This window comes from Bufo bufo, chromosome 4 (assembly GCF_905171765.1).
Source record: "Bufo bufo chromosome 4, aBufBuf1.1, whole genome shotgun sequence".
In the NCBI taxonomy this organism is placed as follows: Eukaryota; Metazoa; Chordata; class Amphibia; order Anura; family Bufonidae; genus Bufo; species Bufo bufo.
This window is the reverse complement of record NC_053392.1, coordinates 509,773,098-509,796,017: the sequence shown is the minus strand read 5'-3', so window position 1 is coordinate 509,796,017 and position 22,920 is coordinate 509,773,098. Positions and strand designations below refer to the sequence as shown.

General features: G+C 43.8%; 1 long non-coding RNA gene across 1 annotated transcript; it reads right to left on the bottom strand.

The window, feature by feature from the left end:
• Nucleotides 1-3,570: 3,570 nt before the first annotated feature.
• LOC120997359 lies at nucleotides 3,571-22,918 on the bottom strand. Its single transcript, XR_005778155.1, has 3 exons — nucleotides 22,908-22,918; nucleotides 20,094-20,096; nucleotides 3,571-3,770 (listed from the first exon to the last, which is right to left on the bottom strand). It is a non-coding gene; the product is annotated as an uncharacterized LOC120997359 (long non-coding RNA).
• Between the last annotated feature and the right edge of the window lie 2 nt (nucleotides 22,919-22,920).

Here is a 22,920-nt window from a genome sequence, read left to right as displayed (position 1 = left end):
TGGATGGCACTGTTATGGGTGGGATCTGTAGATGGCACTGTTATGGGGGGATCTGTGGATGGCATTGTTATGAGGGGGATCTGTGGATGGCATTTATGGGGGATCTGTGGATGGCACTGTTATGGGAGATCTGTGGATGGCACTATTATGGGGGATCTGTGGATGGCACTGTTACAGGGGAATCTGTGGATGACACTGTTATGGGGGCATCTGTGGATGACACATATATAGCATCTTATGCTATATATGTGTCATCCACAGATATCCCCCAGAACAGTGTCCCTGTGTACAGTAAATAGTGACCCTAATACAAGTGGGGTCCGGCAACTGGTGTTAAAATCGCTGTGAGGCCCGATGCAGTCACTGTACTCTAATACACCAGGCCCCGCACACACCAGTATTCAGATGTAAACTGTAGGCAATTGATATGTTAACTGTAGGCAAAACATATTTAAACTACAAAGTAGCGCAATCCGTGTACCTTAGTACTCACTATTGAATGCCCGAACTTGCAGCAGGCTGGCCAGTCACTCACATCCTCATGGCGCATGCTCCGCCCACTTTATTAAAGAAGCAGGCGGAGCTTGCGCCGTGAGGAAGTGTGTGACCGGCCAGCCTGCCTGCAAGTACAGGCGTTCAATAGTGAGTACTAATGTACGCGGATCGCGCTACCTTGTAGTTTAAATATGGATTGCCTACAGTTAACATATCAATTGCCTACAGTTTACATCTGAATACGTGTGTGCGCGGGGCCCGGTGTAAGAGTACAGTGACTGCACCGGGCCCCGCCGCGAGTTGCCTCCAGCCCCTCCTCCCTCCCCGCTGATACATCACAGCCTGCGATGTAAAAATAGCAGCATTCGCCCCATAAGACGCAATGTCATTTCCTAGGTATTTGCCTAGAATGTGTTGTTGTGCATAACCCTTCATTTGCAGGAGGTAACGAAGTGTCATGACAGTAAATTGCAATATTTATGTGAAGTCCATAGGCTTGAATCAGCTCCTACCCTCACTAGGCTTACTTCATGTTTAGACATAAACTTGATGTCTGGTGACGGCGTAGAGATCCACAGCTTCTATCAGTACAAACGTCGAGAGCGACTTATATTTTAGCAGTGGGGTATGCAGTGTCCGACATTTGTGTGAAAGGGACACTTTAAATACATCTGTGTATTTATTATATGTATTACTAAATGTATGGTATTTCCTATTTATCAGGCTGATATTGTCATTACACTCATTCGCCTCGAGGTGGTGCTGGCACCACTTATTTATATAGCTTGGGGTGTGTCTAGTCAGTGCAGAGTCTGATTTGAAGAGTGTTAGAAGAAGTTTGAGGAAGGAAGCAAGTATATGGAGGAAGAGAAACAGGCCTCCTCCAACATGTAGTCTGCTATTTATACCTTGGTGATGAACTGTAACAACTGTGCAGAGACTATTGATTCAGTAAATGTTTAACTGGTTTAGAACAAATGACTCTTCATCATTTACTACTTCTACTCTCAACATTTGCACCTTACGGTGCTGGCGTCACGAACCAGGGGCCCAGCCATACAAGCACCCTAAACATCACCATCAAGGGCACCTCATCCCACATCTGGCTGGTGTTCCCTGTAACCAGAGTGCCCCGGAGGATTTCGTGCTGTCTTCCCATCATCTGTACGCCAGCCCAAAGAGGCTCTACTAACCGTGAGTCAATGAACTATTACACCCACCGGCTCACCACCACTACACTCACGATCCCCTGTGGCTTAGTATGCTACACCAGTGCTCAACAGCAGCAGCAGCACGATGTCCTCACACTTGGTCCTGCTGATCTGTGTAGGAGGAGGAGCAGGGCAGGCTGGGAATCAGCCTCTGCTCCTCCTACACAGCAGCGCGATGTGGCACACTATCCTGCTACTGCTGATTGGGAGCGCAGATAATGGGAGGAGCCAGATGACTGAGGGGAGGAGTATTGTTTGTTTGTTTTCACTTTCTGTAAAGGGGCACACCTGGGCATAACCACTGTGAATGGGACACTGGGCACATATTTTGGCATATCCACCGTAAGATGGCACACATCTTGGCATATCTTCTGTGAGGGGGGCACATATCTTGGCATAACTACTGTGATATGCGCTTCAGTAGCTCGAGCAGTGAGGAGGACCTGGACATCCTTCTCTAAATGCTCCTTTTCAAAAAATAAAGGACTAATGGGAGCCACGTCATGGACTGTTCTTTTACAGGTTGCCCTATTTTGTTCTCACCCTGATGGTCATGTGCTGTAAGGACTCCATCTTCATCATCATTTAACCCCTCATGTGCAAGTTCACATTGTTTTATCCCCTTTTTCAGGTTACTTGATAATCTTATGGAACTGCGGTTCTAAATTAGGCTATTTTATGTGCTTTTATATGACATTTTATATCTCCCATTGGATTACAATTAACTCTTTATTATTCCTGTGGATTACAATTGACTTTTGACCGTTTCCAGAGGATTCTACTTCAAGCAGAAGGACTCAAGTCATATTTGAGCATACTATTGCACTAATAAATTTGCACTATTTTCCAAAAATGGTTTAATTCAACGTAAAAAGCTTGCACCCAAAGAAAAGACTCAAACGCATACCTGAGCTCTTTGTGATAATTTTGCCTAATGTTTACATGTTATGTAACATTCAAGTATTATATGCCCATTGTGTGTATTCTCTTCTAGGTGCCGCAATGTGATCTCATGCACTTATTGTGACATTGCACTTAACCATTACACTTAACCAGAAATGTAGCAACTTACTCCAGTGTGCCTTACGACAGCTCTTGTTCTCTCATTCCTTTATACGGACTGCCTATGTGGACGTTTACACCAATGGCCTACTCTTTGTGCGCAGGTAGGACCAAGTGGTAAGTCCTGGCAGGTCTAGTAACTACACGGGTAACCCAGCTGCTTTGGGAATGGTTAGAGGAGTTTTTGACCCCTACTTCCCGTTTGTTATATGTTCAGAATTGCTCCCATCCTGAGGTGTTTCTTCCAGGAGTTCCATGGGATTATAATACCCTCCTCCTGAGACAATGCCAGAAGTGCATAAAGACGCTAATACCTCCCCTTCTGTGCCTTTGCCTAAGGTATGGTACCTCAAGCCTTAGTGCCATTTTAGCTACCCATAGTCACCATAGTGATTGTGCTATAAGCCATATATTTCGACTTGGGTGCAGGGAAGGGAATACAGGATAAAGCCACCCTTTCATTTGCGGGCATTCCATTACACATCAAAGACACCCCATGCTTTCTTTGATGTTCACCGAGCTCAGAACACTTCAAAGTTAGTCAGTAGTGATTGCTTACTGCAGACCTTGGTTCACTGGTTATACCGAGAGGGAAACTGTTACTTAGGACACCCTACAGGCAGGAACCTAGGGTAGCCATTTAATGTTTTGTCTATGTATGTCATATATGTAATACATGCAGCACTTTGTATTAATTTGGGTACCCCAGAGGTGGTTCCTCTCCCCTCCTAAGCATAAGCCGAGGGCGGCGTAAGGGGGAATGTAACACCCCAGAGTTGTGTTACGAAACTTTTTTACCCCGCTACAACCTGTTAAGAGTATTTACATTGTCATCACATGTGATTTCACATAACATCCTTACAAATGTGCATTGGAAGCCTTGTTACATGTATATTGCTGTAATTTCTATGTTCACCAGCAGGTGGCAGCTATGTGTCAGCAAGGAGTTAGAGTCAGTTTAGTGTCTCTAGACTGGAATAGTTAATTCCAGTTTAGCCCCCCCTATAAGCAAAGTGGGCTGCGCCCATTTCCTGCCTCATGGGGAGGGAAGGAAATTAAGTTAGTGTGCCAGCTACCCCTGCTAGGGGAAGGCTGTGCGTGTAGGAGCTCCCAGATATAGGGATCCAAAGCCAGGATCTTGTCTCGGCTGAGACAATTGATCATCATCCCCAGCCTAAGCCTTGCAGCCTCAGCTGGAAGAAGCAAGCAGACACCTCCAGTTACAGGAGAAACCATACCCTGTGAAGATAACTGTGAGTACCGTCCAGAGACCCAGGAGAAGCTATATTCCTCCTCAGCTAGTCAGTTCCCACACAGCAGAAGATAGAAAGCGCAGAAGCCAAATTCCTGCCACAGTTTAGAGCTACTAAGCAGACGTCCTTACCTGCAAAGCTCCAGGTACATGATAGAGCAGAAGATATATTCCTGCCACACATTTCCAATACCTGCTGGGACTAAAGACTAATGCTGTATCTTGCTTGGATGAAAGTTACTACTAGTAAAGACAAGTTTGAACTTTACCCAAGGTCTGGATCTCAATTACTGCTGTAAAATCCCCCTATTACTCCTACTAGCACCACACTCAATTTATTGCAAGTGAGCCAGGATCCCGGAGTCCAGCCGTACCCAGGTAGGAGATACCATTGACACAATTACTACTAACATACAGAGACATTACACCAATCTGGCATTCCTAACCTGGTACGTGAGTTACAACACCTTAAAAGGCCCTGCAACAGTACCCCGCGCACGCTGCAATTGGCGTCACAAACAAACTATAGACTTTTGTACCCATATCCTGACCCACTGCATAATTTGGCGTCCGTGTAACCGTACCACGGTCTGGCTCATTGCATATCTACTGTGAGGGGACACATATATTGGCATATCAACTGTGAGGGGGCACATATTTTGGGATATCTACTGTGAAGGGAGCACATAACTTGGCATACCTAATGTGAGAGGGGCACATATCTTGGCATATCTACTGTGAGGGGGGCACATATCTTGGCATATATACTATGAGGAGGCACATATCTTGGCATATCTACTGTGAGAGGGCACATATCTTGGCATACCTACTGTGAGGAGACACATATCTTGGCATACCTACTGTTAGGGGACACATATCTTGGCATACCTACTGTGAGGGGGCACCTATCTGTGAGTACACCTGAGGGACTAAAACACTGGGTGGAAAATAAAAGTAGGCACATAAGGACTGATTGACATATATCCGCTCTGTAGTATGTTCTGTGTAAGGTATTTAATCTATAATACATACAGTTTCATTGCTGTAAGCGCCGTGCAAAATGTCATAAAGGCCCACTGAGACTTTATCGCCCAAGGGCCCACATGAACCTGGAGCTGGCCCTGCCTCCTGATATCTATCATAATGTGACAAGTGTAGAAGAAACACCACGGGTGCTAATCCACATGTTGTACCGCCATCTACTGCTGCTATAACCATGGACAGGAGGTTCTTAGTATACATTGTTATCAAAATGTATAAGCCCACTTGCCACGTCACGGCGACCTCCTTCAAGTGGGTCCCTACACTAACACTAATGACTATTATTATTTATTATAAGACTACAGTATTAGAACTATTACTATTATTCCTATTATTATACTACTGCAATCCTATTATTGTTAATTATGTCCCTATACCTAAACCTGTTGATCCAGAAGAAGGCGAAAACCCCTGGACACATTCAGCCAATTCATGTCACAGGGGAAAAATTCCTTCTCGACCCCGGGAAAAGGCGATCAGTCCAAGAACCCTGGATCAAGCCCCCTTATCCCTATCCCTAAATTAGGTCCCTATCCCTAAACATGTTGATCCAGAAGAAGGCGAAAACCCCTGGACACATTCAGCCAATTCATGTCACAGGGGAAAAATTCCTTCTCGACCCCGGGAAAAGGCGATCAGTCCTAGAACCCTGGATCAAGCCCCCTGATCCCTATCCCTAAATTAGGTCCCTATCCCTAAACATGTTGATCCAGAAGAAGGCGAAAACCCCTGGACACATTCAGCCAATTCATGTCACAGGGGAAAAATTCCTTCTTGATCCCGGGAAAAGGCGATCAGTCCAAGAACCCTGGATCAAGCCCCCTGATCCCTATCCCTAAATTAGGTCCCTATCCCTAAACATGTTGATCCAGAAGAAGGCAAAAACCCCTGGACACATTCAGCCAATTCATGTCACAGGGGAAAAATTCCTTCTCGACCCCGGGAAAAGGCGATCAGTCCTAGAACCCTGGATCAAGCCCCCTGATCCCTATCTCTAAATTAGGTCTCAATACCTAAATCTGTTGATCCAGAAGAAGGCGAAAACCCCTGGACACATTCAGCCAATTCATATCACAGGGGAAAAATTCCTTCTCGACCCCGGGAAAAGGCGATCAGTCCAAGAACCCTGGATCAAGCCCCCTGATCCCTATCCCTAAATTAGGTCTCAATTCCTAAATCTGTTGATCCAGAAGAAGGCGAAAACCCCTGGACACATTCAGCCAATTCCTGTCACAGGGGAAAAATTCCTTCTTGACCCCCGAAAAAGGCGATCAGTCCTAGAACCCTGGATCAAGCCCCCTGATCCCTATCCCTAAATTAGGTCCCTATCCCTAAACCTTTTGATCCAGAAGAAGGCGAAAACCACTGGACACATTTAGCCAATTCGTGTCACAGGGGAAAAATTCCTTCTCGACCCCGGGAAAAGGCGATCAATCCTAAAACCCTGGATCAAAACTCCTGATTTCTATATCTAAGTTTTCTAAAAATCATGTTGTTATATTTTTATTTTTACTATTGTTATAGATTTATTACTATATTACTACCCTTTTAACTAAATATTAATATTTAACAACTATAATATTTTTTTTTTAGATTTGGTTGCTGCTGGTGGTCTTACAGCTCCTTACCATCCTTCACCGGCAGAATGGTTTGAAGAGGATGGTCCTGAGGATGTTCTTCTTTCCTCTCAGGTTGGTGTTGACATACTGGAAGGTGGTTGGCTGGCGGATCTTCTGTCTTTTACCAGGCTGATGCTGAACTCTTCTCAGGTTCTTGCTCTTCACATCCATCTTCTCAGTAGTCTCATCCTGAAGCTCCTGGGATGTCTCTGCCTCTTCTTGCTCTCTTTGGGCCTCCTTCACCTTCATATCTTCACACAGGTGGCTTGCCATCATCAATGCCGACTCTGGATCTTCTTCCTCCAATGGGAAAGGCAGGTATTTTCTCTGAGCTTCTGGGTTGGTCGGCATGAGGCGCTGAGAACATATTCAGTCACTCGTCTATGAGACGTTCCTATTAAACCTTCACATCTATAGACAGAACATGGAGGAATCTGGAGGACAATATGACATGCAGTAGAATCACTCACCTCCATCTTGAATATTGGAGACGGGAGGAATTTCATGGAGTAGATGAGACGTTGTTAGTCTCTCTCCTCCACGGTGCGGGGATAAGCTGCAGGGAGAAGACAACCAGCTCATGAGTTTACTTCAGATCAGTCTAAACCTCGAGCCCAGATGAAGTTTTCATAGTCGAGTCTTATTACCAAAAATACTCACTTGAGAAGGGTCCCAGGCCATAGATGCAGTGCTGGAGGCAGTAGATGTCCTAAAGAGAAGAGAATACAGTAAGTGACCAATTACCACTCCTCATGGATGATAGGATGAGGGGTCAGATTACAATGAAGCTACTTACCTCCAGAGAAGTGCGGCCTGCTCTAATCCTGTATTCGTCCAGAATTGGAGAAATCATAGCGCGATCTGTTAACCCATAAAAGAGACATAGTCACAGATCTGATAAAGGCAGTGAATGTTCTCCCAGGTGTAGGACCCTCGTGATCACACACTGATGGTTGGTCCTAAGGGTGGTAATATGGAAGTCCTGAAGAACCATTTATAACTTCTTCATATATCTTTATAGCAGTCAGTCAGAGATCAGCTTTCCTCATACAGAGCTCCAAATCCCCTGCAAAACCTTAGAATAAAATGATAAATTGTAGCTGCCTGCAGCCACCACTAGGGGGAGCAGAGGAGCGTACTGTGCAGACAGTAATCAGTCCTGAGCTCCCTCTAGTGGTGTCTGCGGCCAGATCTAATGTTACCATTTATATCAGTGCAGAGGATTTGGAGCTTTGTATCAGTAAAACAGAGCTCTGATCACTATAAAAATATATCAAGAAATGAATCAACATAAAAAATGTCCTGATGATAAAAGGCAGACATTCACGTTACATATAAGAGGATAGTAATCACATATGATCATGCAGTATATATATAGATAGATATATAGTGCCGTCTTTACTGGGTATTTGTAGTGACCCTTATAGCAGAAGGGCCCATATACGTAATACCGCACATAACACAGAGGGGAGATTTATCTCAACTGATATGAAGGAAAACTGGCTCAGTTACCCATAGCAACCAATCAGATTGTTCCTTTGATTTTTTAAAAACTCATTTGGAAAATGAAAGGTAGAATCTGATTGGTTGTTATGGGCGACTGAGACAGTTTTCCTTTGCACCAGTTCTGATCTATCTCCCCCATAATGCAGACTGGGTTGTACTGGACCCTATACAGATACATGACATGTTTATTTCTAAATTCATCCAATTTTCAGAGCCAGCATATTGTCCCCATTTACAATACTGAAAACAGAAAGCCCCCAATTCTTAGCACAGGACCCTCAATAAACAATACTGGCAGCACGGGGCCTTAACTGACAGAATTTGGGAATCCTGCACCAGCCACTAGGGGGAGCTCACTACACCCAGATGTATAACTCCATATACAGTTAGCTCCCCCTAGTGGTGTCTGGGACAGGTAGGATTTAGGATAAATGTGAAGCATCATGGGAGATGTCAGATGAGGGGTGTGAGATCTCACCGGCGTCCATCTTCACCTCTCGTCGTCCTGTAACGGTCTGAGCACCACTGACCGTTGGTTTCCTTTCAAGTTCAAATCCAGCGATCCCATTGGCTGCTGAGCAGTGACATCTGGAAGAGGAAATTTATAGGGACAGGACGCTGTTATCTCACCGCAGTTCATGTCCTATATGTGAGATATCATGAAGCTGTGGAGATAATATTCGGGGACCGGCTGCTATCACTCCTCATATCTCCACCAGGGGGCGTAATATCTGATCAGTGTTATATCCTACATATTATTATACTATTATGTGCCAAGAAGCATCGAAATCTACAATTACAGTTTTTATAAATATTTTTAACCCCTTCCTGACCAGGTTATTTTGCATCTCTGATTATATAACTGATTTTGATAGAGGAATATTCCCCAAAAATTCTGCAGTTGGTAAAAGATATCAATTATGTCTTCACCATTGGCTCCGATCTGTGGCAGTGATCAGGAAGCTGAAAGATCTTCCGGCCGCACACCCTGTGATATATCATCATCATCACCCAGATCTCAGGAATAGATGTGACACGTACTGATATAGTATAGACTTACTTCTAGGCCTCCATGACTTATCCACAAGCTGGTTTTAGAAAACTTGGGTGACAACCAATATGGCCGCCAGTGCAGATCCCCCCCCCCCCCCCCAAGGGTTGTCACATGTGGTTTACAGGATTGTGGATGGCTACAATGACTAATAAGAAGAAAACCACCATATACTGCTAAAGTAATACTGGCATACACAGCCTGTATAATATCACCATATACTGCTAAAGTAATACTGCCATATACAGCCAGTATATAACCACCATATACTGCTAAAGTAATACTGTCATAGACAGCCTGTATAATATAACCATATATTGCCAAGATAAGAGTGTCATATACAGCCTATATAATACCACTATATACTGCTAACATAATATCACCATATACAGCCGGTATCATACCACCATATACTGCTAACATAATATTGCCATATACAGCCTATATAATATCACCATATAGTGATAACATATTACTGTCATATATAGGCTACAAAAAATATCCATATGGTGCTAAGCTAATACTGCCACATACTGCCAGCATAATACCACCATATAGCGCTAACATAATAATGCCATAATCAAACTGTATAATACCACCATATACTGCCATGATAATACTATACTGCCATGATAATACTATACATGATAATACTATAATACTATACAGCCACTATTGGTACTGGCTGATACCTTGGTATCGAACCTGACTTTGGATGAAGTCTTTCATTGAAGTCTTGTGCGACTTTTGTGCGAATTTTGTCTACGTAGAACCAATACATTGTAAATTCTGTATTGAAACTACATTAAAAACAAATACCTTTTATTTTTTTTTATACTTCCGGTTCCGGCGCTGGTATATAGAGACGCAGGGACAGGAGCTCCGTACCGCCCGCTTCGCTACACCCCCTCGCAGGGACGGGGGATAATATTCCATCTGCCAGCTCCTACAAGCATATGGAGCGATATCTGCTAAGAAGCGGGCAGAAGACTACCACCTCCTCGGCTCCAGAGACTGACACCGAGGACGACTTGTGTCCCAAGATGGCGCCGCCTCCACCTTCCTCCCCGACACGCAGCGCAGCAGACCAGCAGGAGACCCCCATAGTGGACTCCCAAATCGATCTGTTTGAGACAGCAGGGAGACAGGTGGATTTAAAATTACTGGCCATAGAAGTGGCAAAACAACTGGCACCAGACATAATTGCTTCATTATCCTCTACAGTGCAGGAAGAGGTAGAGCTACAAGATCACAGAATATCTGAAGTGGAACTACGAGTAGCTTGTATGGAGGAAGACTCTGTTGAGACTGTAAATAAACTACAGGATTTATACCAGATCGCCAACAAACTCAATGACTGAGTAGATGACCTGGAAAATAGAACCAGACGGAGTAATTTACCCTTAGTAGGGATCCCTGAATCGGTCCCCGAAAAAATGAACGGAGAAACATATTTGAAAGTGAACTGCCTCAAGCGCTAAGTTTTCAGGGCAAGAAGAAGGTGGAAAGGGTGCATAGGGTGGAACCCCTGAAAGAATATCCTTCAACAGCCCCTTCAAATGCATACTGGACATACTGAGGGCATACCGTATGAGATGTGAACCCCTACTTTTCGCTGATTATTCTGCCGAGGTGGCCAGGAAACGAAGAGCATTCAGCACTATATGCTAAAATTTACATAAATGGGGATCAGGTTCCAACTAGCTTATCCGGCTATACTCAGAGTCCGACAACATGATGGCTCGACCAAACAGTTTAAAGATCCAAAGATGGCGGAAGAGCAGCTACAATTCCTAACAGACAGGAGAAATGAAGATACCCCATATGGAGCGAGAAAGCCGACTACTGATAAACCATCTAGAGGCCGGGAATGGAATCAAGTACCCCACGGTTCATCATCCAAGTCCCAGGAACCACCAAAAACACAACGATCCTTTATTGGGAAACAAGTCAAGAATGCTGGAGGACATGGATAAAATGCCATATCTCACAACTCTATCATGATCGTGGATAGGAGAAGAATAAGATCGTCTGAAAACAGGACTCCACGTTCATGTATAGGTGATATAGATGGGGAGCGGTAATGAATTAGGATTATTCAGGTGCGGTCAGGTACTGCGTTCATTACCAGAATTAAACGGCATATGGGTCTGTTTGCAACACCAAAGATATGAGAATTGTCTCATGGAATGTCAAAGGGTTGCGCTCCCCTAATAAGCGCATGAAGATCTTAAGACATTTAAAGAGGTTGAAAGCGGATGTAGCGCTGTTGCAGGAGACCCATCTGCCGAAAGATTTCCATAGAATGGATAAACTGTGGGTTACATAGTAACATAGTAACATAGTACATAGGGGCTGAAAAAAGACATTTGTCCATCCAGTTCGGCCTGTTATCCTGCAAGTTGATCCAGAGAAAGGCAAAAAAACCCTGTGAGGTAGAAGCCAATTTTCCTCACTTTAGGGGAATAAAAAATTCCTTCCCGACTCCAATCAGGCAATCAGAATATCTCCCTGGATCAACGACCCCTCTCTAGTAGCTATAGCCTGTAATATTATTACACTCCAGAAATACATCTAGGCCCCTCTTGAATTTCTTTATTGTACTCACCATCCCCACCTCCTCAGGCAGAGAGTTCCATAGTCTCACTGCTCTTACCCTAAAGAATCCTCTTCTATGTTTGTGTACAAACCTTCTTTCCTCCAAACGCAGAGGATGTCCCCTCGTCACAGTCACAGTCCTGGGGATAAATAGATGATGGGATAGATCTCTGTACTGCCCCCTGATATATTTATACATAGTAATTAGATCTCCCCTCAGTCGTCTTTTTTCTAACGTGAATAACCCTAATTTTGATAATCTTTCCGGGTACTGTATATGGCTCAGCAGCAGTTGATAGAAAAGCGGGAGTATTGATACTCATAGGGTGCTATCTTTCCCATGTTGTACATTCAGTGAAAGAAGTTGATAGAGGCAGGATGGAATGAAATCATATATTGGGGCCATTTGGGGACTATAGTTTGTATAACATATATGTCCCAAATCAGGGACAAGGGAGAATTTTTGATTCATTATGCCCCATTATACTCCAAGATAGTCATCTGACCGAAATAATTGGGGGAGATTTTAATTTAGTCATGAACGTACAGGAAGATAGGACGTATGACGATAACAAAAAGAATCAGGAGACCCTGATGGAATTTGCCAACACTCTTTCTTTGAGAGACAGCTGGAGGATACATAACCCTCAGGGAAGAGAATTTACACATTATTCACATGCACATAATACCTGGTCCAGAATTTAATATATATTTATGTCTCCATCGGCTCTCCAGAAAGTAATAGATATTGCTATTGGGGATATGGTCATTTCAGACCACTCCCCGCTGCTCTTAGATCTGGGAGATGCTTATCCCAAAGGAAGAGAATATATGTGGACGTTTCCTAATTATCTCATAGGGGATGAGGATTTCATAAAGCTAATGCAGGGTTGGTGGATGGAATTTGCCGAGGATAACAAGGAGCATATACAGTCACCAATACTATTCTGGGAAACGGGGAAATCTGTCATTAGAGGGCGCTTAATGGACTATGTCTCATCTATAAAAAAAATAACACACGTACAATATGAGAAAGTGGGTGGAGAACTAAGGACGGCCTATAGGGACTTTCTCTCGACCCCGACCCAGATAAATAGAGAGAGATGGATCTTGGCCCAGAGAGACTTTGACTCGTGGGCGGAGAAAAAAGAAAAATTGAAAAGATCTCGCTTAGAAATAGAACTACACAAATACGGTCATAAATCGGGGAAATTGCTAGCTACAATGGCCAAAGGGAGAAGACGGGTGACTCATATTGACGGGATAAAGAGGGGGGATGGGATCAGAGAGCACAGACCCAAGCAAATTAATGAGCAACTGGGTAATTACATGGCCAGGTTCTATCAAGATAGGGGAGGTAATGTCGAGGAGGGCTTTCCTAGAGAAGTTATCTATGCCAACCATTACTGAGGAGCAACTGATTTATTTAAATGATCCGATAACGGCAACGGAGATACACAGTATAATAAAATCCCTTCCGGCGGGTAAGGCTCTAGGACCAGATCATTATATGTGCCAGATTTTTATAAAGCAATGACCTCCCAGGTAGCCCCAGTACTTACGACACTTTTTTCTTCCGTTGTAGAAGGACATAAAATACCTGATCATATGAATACAGCTTTCATTACTTTAATCCACAAAGATGGGAAAGACCCGGAAGACCCAACCTCTTATAGACCGATCTCACTAATAAACCAGGATTTAAAAATTTTCTCCAAATTACTAGCTAATAGATGGGCAGATATTCTCCCCACGTTAATATCGCCTAGACAGGTAGGATTCGTTAAGGGCCGCTCCGCTGTCATCAATATACGTAAAGTGTTGTTAGCGCTGCCAATTGCACGTTCAGCAGCATCCAAAAGGAAAAATCCGGCTATTGTCACTCTAGATGCCGAAAAGGCTTTTGACAGGATTAACTGGCAGGGGTTAAATCTTACCTTGGATGTCATGGGATTTAAAGGTTTGTTTCAAACCTTCCTCAGGGAACTCTATTCCAACTTGAAAGCTAGAATATGCACATCTGGGTGTTTGTCTGACCCATTTCCCTTACAAAGAGGCACTAGACAGGGATGCCCCTTGTCCCTTCTATTGTTCAACTTAGTGATAGAACCCCTGGCTAGATTTATAGACTCACCTGAGATATTTGAGGGTTTGGAAGTGGGACAACAGATGATGAGACTTTCCCAATTTGCGGACGACATTGTTACGGAAGGTAGGTAAGCAGGGAAATAACCAAACACAGGGAAAACAAACAGAACAATAGACTAGGCCCACAAGATAGGGAGAAAAGGGTCACCTCCTAGCGATCCCTAAGGCTTTCCCTATAATGCTGTGCACATGTGAATACCCTTATGGTGGATATGCACATGCCCTCTTGCCTAAGTCTATATACCCTGGGAAAACCCTGAGCAGTAGGGAAAGGGGAAGAGGCGACCTGCTTCTTCAAACAGGAGAAAGCAAGTGTCTCCCTAGAGGCTTAGATAAAAGAAACAGAGAGGACTTATCTTGAGCTGAGCTGGAGCAGACGATCCACAACACATCCAAAGCCCACAGGAATGAACTATAACCCGCACAGGCCACTGGAACAAGGAGGAATAAATAGTTTAGCTAACAATCAACCCAGTACTTCTGAGGGAAGGTGGATCCAGCTCAAACCCAAATCAAAACAAAGAGAAGAATCAGACATGTGCAGCCAGCCTGGCAGATCTCCACACATATACAGGGCAAGGCGTGACAGATATAATCTTGTTTATGGCAGATCCGAGTAGAGACCTTACTAAAGTACTGCAAACATTGAAGGTTTTTGGATCATTTTCAGGCCTCCAGATTAACCAACAAAAAGTGAAATACTATTCTTGCAGGAGGGGGGGGGGGGGACCAAGATTAAAATAGGAGATGAATGGGGGAAATACTTGTAGCTGGCTCACATATGTTGTGGAAAAATTATTGTTTGCTGTATGGTCGCCATCTATCCTATGGAGATGCGCAGATTCGTTTGCATCTGCGTAGAGACTTTCGCACGATGGTCTGGTCGTCCCGACCTGTAGCTGATTTGTGCCCAGCCTGGTATTACTGCAGGATACCAGTGTCATGGCGCCGGCTGAGGAGGGAGGGATGGGGACCGTTGAGCGGGGGTTTCTTCATCCACGAGGATAAGCACGGCAATGGAAAGGGCGCGAATATGTGTGTGAACACGCAAACATAAGTTTGCGCGATCATTCACATCTTTGCCAGCCAAACAATTCATACCATAACCTGTCTCCTCATTGGTCATGATTGTAAGACCGCCTTCCAGCCAATCACTTCATACCATAACCTGTCTCCTCATTGGTCATGATTGTAAGACCGCCTTCCAGCCAATCACTTCATACCATAACCTGTCTCCTCATTGGTCATGATTGTAAGACCACCTCCTATCTTCTGGTATAAATAAACCACGCCTAGCCGCTGGGAGACAGGCACATTATTGGAACCTACTTGAGAACGTCTCTGTGATGTTATTTTGGAGGAATTGCGCACACATCGACGCACACTACACCAGGGATTTCCCGATTGTACTTCTGGCGGTCGTTTTCGGTTGTGAGAACGAGACAAAGGAGCACACGGCGACATCACATATAACTTACCTGGGTGTTAAAATAGGGAATACTCTAGAGTCAATATACAGATTAAATTATGGCCCACTGATAGCGAAGATAATGAGGGAATTCCGAAGATGGCATGAGTCCAGCAATATATGCCTTTCAAAAACCACACGGCGCACTTTTCCCTCTACGCCATACCGTGTGCCCATAGAGTAGTTTACGGCCACATATGGGGCGTTTCTGCAAACTACAGAATTGGGGCAATAAATATAGCATTTTATTTGGCTGTTAACCCTTGCTTTGTTACTGGAATAAATTGATTAAAATGAAATTTGTGAATTAAAATTTTTTGGCAAATTTTCCATCTCCATTTGCCAATAACTCTTGTGCAACACCTAAAGGGTTAACAAAATTTGTAAAATCAGTTTTGAATAACTTGAGGGGTGTAGTTTCTTAGGTGGAGTCACTTTTATGGAGTTTCTACTCTAGGTGTGCATCAGGGGGGCTTCAAATGGGACAAGGTTTAAATAAACCAGTCCAGCAAAACCTGCCTTCCAAAAACCACATGGCGCACCTTTCCCTCTACGTCCTACTGTGTGCCCGTACAGTAGTTTACGGCGACATATGGGGTGTTTCTGCAAACTACAGAATCGGGGCAATAAATATAGCATTTTGTTTGGCTGTTAACCAGGGGTCGAGTCGAGGGGGAACGGGTGGGAACGGTGTTCCTGCACTTTTTTCACAGCAGGAACGCCGTTCCCATTCTGGGCCGGCGCTTCCATAAGGCAGACCAAGCTTTATCACTTACTTGCCAGCAGCACTGCCGGGCGCCCTCCCCTCCCCTCCCCAGCCAGTGTTCACTCTGTCTAAGCCGCAGATAGGAGCAGGAGGCTGCTGATTGGCCAGTATCAGCTAGCTGCCCTGCCATTGGTCCATCCTTTCACACCCCCTTCTCCCTGGAGCTGAACACAGCAGGAGGCAGGCGTTCTCACAGTGGATCATGTGACCATGAAGGAGCATGTGACCAGTGACGTCACAGACCTCCTTCTACCAAATCCATTCTAGCATCTACCCAGCATGTATGGCAGGACTCTGCTGAGCAAAGACCATGTGCCCAGGGGAGGTGACCACAGAAGTGCCCTGGCATCTGTCTGCTGCTGGAAGCTCAATGTGGAGCTTTATGAATGTAAAAACTAATAGCCAAGAGGCTAAAGAAACCCTGCTTGTCTGCTTCTGACCCTAATCTTAGCACATAACGTTAATTTGATTGCAATCTACCCTAACACCTAAAGGGATTTTTTAAAGCCTGCTGTTTCTCTAGATGACCTTATGCTGATAGTAGTGTTAATAGAGTCTCAAAGGTCTGAAAAAATAGGGTAACTGCTTTTATAGACCCTTGAGACTCTATTAACACTACTATAAACATAAGGTCACCTAGAGAAAGAGCAAGTTTAAAAAAAAAAAAAATTCCCTTTAGGTGTTAAAACATAACTTATTTGATTGCTTGAACACCTAAAGGAAAACAAATTAAAAACCTGCTGTTTCTCAAGATGACCTTATGTCGATAGCAGTGGTAATAGAGTCTGAAAGGTCTATAGAAGCAGTTACCCTATTTTTACAGACCTTTGAGGCTCTATTAACACTACTGTCAACATAAGGTCATCTAGAGACACAGCAGGCTTTTAAAATGATTTTTCCTTTAGGTGTTACAGCAATCAAATGAAAGTTATGTTATAACACCTAAAGGAAAAACATAATTAAAAAAATATGCTGTTTCTCTAAATGACCTGATGTTGATAGTAGTGTTAATAGAGTCTCAAAGGTTTGTAAAAACAGTGTACCTGCTTCTATAGACCTTTGAGACTCTATTACCACTACTTTTAGCATAAGATCATCTGGAGAAACATCAGGTTTTTTAAATTATTATTTTTTCTTTAGGTGTTAGAGCAATCAAATAGAGGGGGGGAATGTGACATGGGTGAGGATGGGGCTACATGATGGGCCGGAGACAATGTCTGTAGTCTGTCTGTGCCATGGACGGGGAGAAATATGACATGGAGGGCTGATGGCTGACATGGGGGTCTGATCTGAGGCATTGGGGCTGTGCCTGTGAGCTGGGGTCTGATGGCTGGTCTGACCTGAGGTGGAATGAAAAATATTGTTTCCTATTATCCTCCTCTAAAACCTAGGTGCGTCTTATGGGCCGGTGCATCTTATAGGGCGAAAAATACGGTACTTGCTTGCTCCTCCTCCCAACCTCCCCTGCCCTTTGTGTACGCCGCGCGCAGTGACGTCACGCAGAGGCATTTGGGTGAGTTCCCACACTTTTTTTCCCAGGACTTGACCCCTGCTGTTAACCCTTGCTTTGTTACTGGAAAAAATGGATTAAAATGGAAAATTTGCCAAAAATTCTAAATTCTGAAATTTGATCTCCATTTGCCATTAACTCTTGTTGAACACCTAAAGGGTTAACGACGTTTGTAAAAATCAGTTTTGAATACCTTGAGGGTGTAGTTTCTAGAATGGGGTCATTTTTGGGTGGTTTCTATTATGTAAGCCTCACAACGTGACTTCAGACCTAAACTGGTCCCTAAAAATTAGATTTCTGAAAAATAAGATTTGCTTCTAAACTTCTAAGCCTTGTAACGTCCCCAAAAACTAAAATGTAATTCCCAAAATGATCCAAACATGAAGTAGACATATGGGGAATGTAAAGTAATAACTATTTTTGGAGGTATTACTATGTATTATAAAAGTAGAGAAATTGAAACTTGGAAATTTGCCATTTTTTAAAAAATTTGGGTAAATTTGGTATTTTTTTTATAAATAAAAATGAATGTTTTTTACTTCATTTTACCAGTGTCATGAAGTACAATATATGACGAAAAAACAGTCTCAGAATGGCCTGGATAAGTCAAAGCATTTTAAAGTTATCACCACTTAAAGTGACACTGGTTAAATTTGCAAAAAATGGCCTGATCCTTAAGGTGAAATATGGCTGTGTCCTTAAGGAATTAAAAGGACTTTTGTGGCCCTATTAGCTAGCGTTTGGTGTCCCTAACAGTGGTGTTGCACTTGACACAGTGCTCCTACATGGATACGCTGGAATCCCAGGTGCGGTCGTGCGGAGCAAATCAAGGGGAAGTTGGTGAAAGAGATGGAGAAAAAAATGGAGTCCAGACTTGGTATAACATTGAACAACAGCTTTTCTTGAATAGACTTTCATCAGGAACAATCTTCCAGCTTTGACATGGTCACCAGCAGGCTTTGGCATCAATTCTGGCAGGCAAACACACTCAGCTCTGCTACATCTGTTGCTCTCTTTGGCTCTGCGAGGATGAAATAGGAATCTTTCCTCTTCTTTCTGCTGTATGCTGCAAATTAACTTTGTAATCTGGTCTGTCTCCCACTTTATCCAGGGAACTTTCTTCCTGGTTTCTGAGGCGTAAGGCTTATGCCTTTATGTCCAGCAGAGATAAAGGTGCTCTAGCTGGCCTAGGCATGGCTGGCTCCACAGGGACAACTCCTGCTGCCCACCCTTACTTGGCAGGGGGTACTTCTCAACTTCCCCTAAGTAAACTCCTCCCTCTAACTAAAGAGAGCTAGAATGGAAAGAAGGTTCCATTTTATGTAAAATAGCTCTGCTATTATTGCCGCCATCTGCTGGTGAACCAGGCACATTACACATAAACAGTTACAAAATCAGAAATACCAATATGCAATGTGCAGGACCTGGAAATAAGTGCATATATGACATGGAATCAACCATAGGAGATAGTGGAGAGGGGTAAAAGGTGGTAATGCACCTCTGGGGCGTTACAGAATCAGCTGACAACAGTGTAAAAGGAGTGCGCTCTTTAAATCTATAGTACAATCTTGGGCCACTGCACAGTTCTTTATACCTGATGCTTACATTGACCTATAAGGTTAAATTCACACTTGAGTTATTTGGTCAGTTTTGGCCCTGTAACTGACCAAATAAGTGAAGTGTGAATTGATTCTAAGAGTGACGCCTGTTAACTGCCTGTCATACAGACGCAAAGTGCCGTATTTTTCGCAAAAAAAAGTGGGGGGAAAATGCCCCTGCATCCTATGGGACGAATGCTGCCATTTTTTAACACTGATACATCGCCGGCCGCGATGCTGCACAGCGCGGCCTGCAATGTATCAGTGGGGAGGGAGAAGGGGCTGGAGGCCGGCAACTGATGTTGGAATCGCGGCAGGGCCCGGTGCAGTCACTGTACTCTATTACACCAGGCCCCGCTCACAGCAGTATTCATATGTAAAGTGTAGGCATGGGAGCTTTGTTAAAGTATTGCAATCCTCTGTAGCAGTATCGCAATCCACTGTAGTACTCACTATGAAACTACCGTAGCAGGCAGGCTGGTCAGTCACTCACTTCATCACGCACATGCTCCTCCCACTTTATTAATGAAGCTGGCGCATGACAAAGTGAGTGACGTTACGCTGCCGACCAGCCTGCCTGCTACGATAGTTTCATAGTAAGTACTACAGTGGATTGCGATACTGCTGCTGAGGATTGCAATACTTTAAAAAAAGCTCCCATGCCTACACTTTATATATGAATACTGCTGTGAGCAGGGCCCGGTGTAATAGAGTACAATGACTGCATCGGGCCCTACCGCAATTCCAAAACCAGTTGCCGACCTCCACCCTCTGTATTGGTGGTCACTATTTACACAGGGACACTGTTATGGGGGAATCTGTGGATGACACATATATAGCATAAGATGCTATATATGTGTCATCCACAGATCCCCTCATAGCAGTGTCAACCACAAATCCCTCCCATAACAGTGTCATCCACAGATCCCCCCCCCCCATAACAGTGTCATCACAGATCCCCTATAACAGTGTCATCCACAGATCCCCCTGTGAGAGATAGAAGGCCATCTTGTCTGTGAACCAGAGTTCACTAAGAGGTTAGTGAATGTCAGCTTTTTTGCAGATGCGAGGGAGCAGTTGACCCCCCTTCCCTCGCCCCACCTTCCCTATTCTCAGAAATGGAACTTAGAAATGGAAATTCTTACAGGTTACTTTCACATCTTCTTTTCTGATAAGATGTTTAGTTTCTTCTGTCTTTCTGGTTTCTGCTCAAGTTATGTAACGCCCAAAACTGCTGGATGACTGTCAGTAAAATCCTAATATAAGATTTGTATGTAACCTAATAAATTCAGATTACTGATTACAACCATTGTGTCTGTATCAGCCTTCTCTGTGCACATACGCTATTTGAAATCGGAACCCATAATCATAGACGCAGGGGTAATTGCCCCAACACCCCCATAACAGTGCGTCATCCACAGATCCCCCATAATATTGTCATCCAAGACCACCATTAGTTCAAAACCCCCCAAAAGCACACCTTTTGGTTCAATTTTCTTTTCTTATTTTCCTCCTCAAAATCCTAGGTGCGTCTTATGGGCATGTGCGTCTTATAGGGCGAAAAATACGGTAACAGTGTCACTACCACAGCAGACTACCTTTGCATGTTTCTTCAATTCAGTGTTCTTCACCAATATACAGGCTCTCTGCATCCGCGAAACAGCTGATTTTTAATATGATTCTTCACAAATAAATTCGGATCTAATCAAATCTTTTTGGAAAATTCAGCAAACCACCCTAATCAAATTTTTTAAAAATGTGCTCATCTCTAGTTGTGGCAATTAATCACGTAGTGAGTGCGGTGATGTCACGACAGGTCCTTCTATCTTCATTCAGCAGGACCTGCGGTGAAGTCACTGCGCTTACCACATGGTGAGCGTGGTGACATCACCGCAGGTCCTGAAGAAAGAACAGGATACCAGCTGCGCGATCAAGTGGATGAGGTGAGATTTTTTTTTCTTATTTTTAACCCCTCAATTGACATTTTATTTAGCATTCTGTCTTAAAAATGCTATAATTTTCCGTTATAACCATGTTATAACAGAAAATAATAAAGTGAAGTTCGGGTCCCTATTGACTTTAATGGGGTACGGGTTTAGGGTCAAGTTTGGGTCCCAAACCCAAACTTTGACCTAAAGTTCGGCCGAACCCGGTGAACCCGAACTTCCACGGGTTTGCTCATCCCTACAGGGTACACATGTACTATGCCAGCATTTACTGAACCTCCATGAGGCACGGCAGGAGCAGCAATGTGCGTTCCTGCCCGTACTCCATGCGCTGTGGCCAGATTCATATACTGTAGAGCAAGTAATCCGTACACCGCTGACAAGTCAGAGGTGTACAGAAAAGTGGATTTTAAGCGCACAGGGAAAGTTGCGCTTTAGTTACTCTTTAAATCTACGCCAGCAAGGGAGCTGATGTAGATTTAAGCAAGTCGTACAGACGGCGCCTCTACATAACTTAGGTGCATCAAGCACCAGCGCAGGGTTATTAAAACCAGCATCTAAAACACCAATCTTAATAAATGACCCCAATGTTTTATTAAGGGATAATAAATGAGGCGCAAATTTAAGACAAGTCTTGTTAATACGCCTGTTTTCTTTTACGCTAAAAAGGCCGCTTTCACACGAGCATACTGAAACCTGTCCGCATTCTGGCTCTGAATTAATCCACTTTCACACAAGCGTATTTGCAATCCGTATATATGGCCTGGATTTTATGTACCAGAAGCTGCTGTTATATTAATGAATACGGCTATTCATGTGGGAGTATGATTTCTGTCAGTATGTGAAATCTGCAGCATTTCAGAGTTTTTTGCGTATTTGTTTCCAAGTACGGCCATTGCAGGCTATGGGAGTGCATCAAAAATGTAGGGAGGAAGGAATACGCATATATATCCTCATGAAATACTGAAGCAATACTGGAGACAATACTGATGCTATATCATCTGGAATCCGTGCGTAAGGTCTGGGCTACACTGCGACTTTTTGTAGCACGGCTGATTGATTTGAACTATTGAATGACAGCTGCAGTCCTAGTGAATGCGTTTAGTTGAATGCAATCTTGTGGACTGCAGCTGTCATTTAACGGTTAAAATCAATCAGTTGCGCTACAAAAATTCGTATTGTAGCCCTGGATACAGCTACACTGTGACATTTACAGTATCTCGCAGCACCGTCCTGCAACATTTTTTGGAATGATAGTCATGCTGCGACGCAACCAAGTTTGTGTGTGAGTTGCACGCAGTCTCAGCATGTCGCAGTGACACTGCTGACTATAAAAAATGTCATGTAACAAATGTTGTTGTGTAGCCAAGCCCTTAAGCTACAGCTACACGGCGACATGTGTCGTGCGACATTCATGTTGCATGACATTTATTGTAATGATAATCTGTGGTGTCGTACTGTGATATGCGACATACTGCAACATGACAGTCGCCAAAAATCCATCCAAGTTGCACTGCGACACTGAAGACTATCCTTACAATACATGTCACAATGTTGTTATACCCATATTGTCGTGTAACAAATGTCGCCATGTAGTCCTAACCTTACTTTAACTTGCTGATTGGGAAAGTTAAACAAGTTCTCTGCTC